Source organism: Lipotes vexillifer, unplaced genomic scaffold (genome assembly GCF_000442215.2).
Source record: "Lipotes vexillifer unplaced genomic scaffold, Lipotes_vexillifer_v1.1 scaffold645, whole genome shotgun sequence".
NCBI lineage: Eukaryota > Metazoa > Chordata > Mammalia > Artiodactyla > Lipotidae > Lipotes > Lipotes vexillifer.
Window position 1 is genome coordinate 496034 of NW_006777439.1, and position 1667 is coordinate 497700.

At 52.9% G+C, this 1667-nt stretch overlaps 1 pseudogene; it reads right to left on the reverse strand.

Annotated features, from left to right (window-relative positions):
- Positions 1-963: 963 nt before the first annotated feature.
- On the reverse strand, positions 964-1556 carry LOC103073286 (MARCKS-related protein pseudogene; annotated as a pseudogene).
- Between the last annotated feature and the right edge of the window lie 111 nt (positions 1557-1667).

Sequence of the window (1667 nt, forward strand, 5' to 3'; positions counted from 1 at the left end):
TTATTTTATCTTCCAAATCACTTATGTGTTTTTCTGTGTCATTTAGTCTGATATTCATAGCTTCTAGAGTGTTTTTTATTTCATATATTGAATTATCTATTTTTGATTGGGTCTTTTATGTTTTCTAGTTCCTTGTTAAAATGATTTATGTTTAGATCAATTCTCTTCCCTAATTCCATTAGCATTTTTATTACTAATGTTTTGAACTCTTTTTTTTAAAGGGACGACATATATTCCTTTTTCAAACGTTACAGTAAAACCAGGTGGAAGAAAATGGTTTTAGCAGTTAGAAAAAAAAAAGTACACATCTGGAGTTTGGCCATTAAAAGTAATTTACAACACTGGGAGGGGAAAAAAAAAGACAAGAAGCTGTTTCCCATTACAGACCTCCCCACCACCCCAAAGCTTAATACTTGCTTACCAAGTCAAAAAAGAGACAGTTGATTCACAAGCTGGAGGTTTGAACTTGAGTAAGGCATTTATAAAAACCCAGACAGGGGCAGTGTCCTCCCCAGCCCAGGGGCCACTAGGCACAGCACAAGAGATTACAGACTCAGCAGGGGAAGGCTGGACACTCAGGGTTTGGGAGTGTAGGCGCCCCCACCTCTGCCTCAAGGATTTGGGGAGTAAACAAAACCTGCCTGGAAAAGAATTGGGGACGAAAACCAGCAATTGCCTTCTTCATGGGTGGAGACAGGGAAGGAGGCAGGGCCAGGGGCAGGAGCATTTCCCATCACTAACCTAACTTAGGAAACTGCAAGGGACCATCTTCAACTGCCTTAAGAGGAAGACCAGATGGATGATGGGAGAATCCACAAGAGGGAGAGGAGGAGAGGGAACGTGGCTAGGGGGCAACAGCCCCTTCCCTTCTGGGCACAGGAAGGCAGCCAGGGCACCAGGTCCAGGCAGTGACCACAAGGACAGCAAGGACAGCTTAGAGATTACCCATCTGCCCCCACCCAGCTACTCATTCTGCCTGCCCGCTGGTGTAGGGCCACTCTCTGGCCCGAGCAGTGCATGGCTCTGTGCCTGGGGCCCTGCCTCTTCTGTGTCTCCTCCCTTGGAGGCAGCACCAGCCTCTGCCCCTTTGGCCTGGGGCTCCTGGCTCTTGGGTAGCGGCAGCCTTCCCTCCCTGGGCAGTGCCTTCCTCGCTGCAGGCACCGACTCCCCCCGCTCCTGCCCTTCCTCTGTGGGTGACGAGGCAGGCAGATCATGCCCCCCGGCTTCTGATTTCTCCCGAAGGCCAGGCCACTCAATTTGGAAGGCTTCTTGAAAGAGAATGTCTTCTTCTTGGGGGTCTCCCCCCACTTGGCCTCAGCGCCCTGGCTAGGGGGTGCTGGCTTGATGGCAACGCCAGTGGCCCCAGCTGCCTCCTCTGTTCCATTCATGGGGGGAGGGGGCGACTCCCCTTCACCTTTGGGGGATAAGTCTCCACTGCTTTTCACGCAGCCGTTCTTGTGGCCGTTCTCCTGTCCATTGACCTTTGCGGGGGAAGTGCCTGCTGCCTCCTTGGCGGTTACATTACCCTGGGGAGCCTTGGAGCTCTGGCTGCCCATGGTGGGGTTCTCCTGGAGGGGCGCCTGGAGCCACCCTGGGCTTGTGTCACAGGAGATAGTTCGGTCAGGTGGGCCTCACCGGGGGGGGGGGGGGGGGGGGGGGGCTGGGGG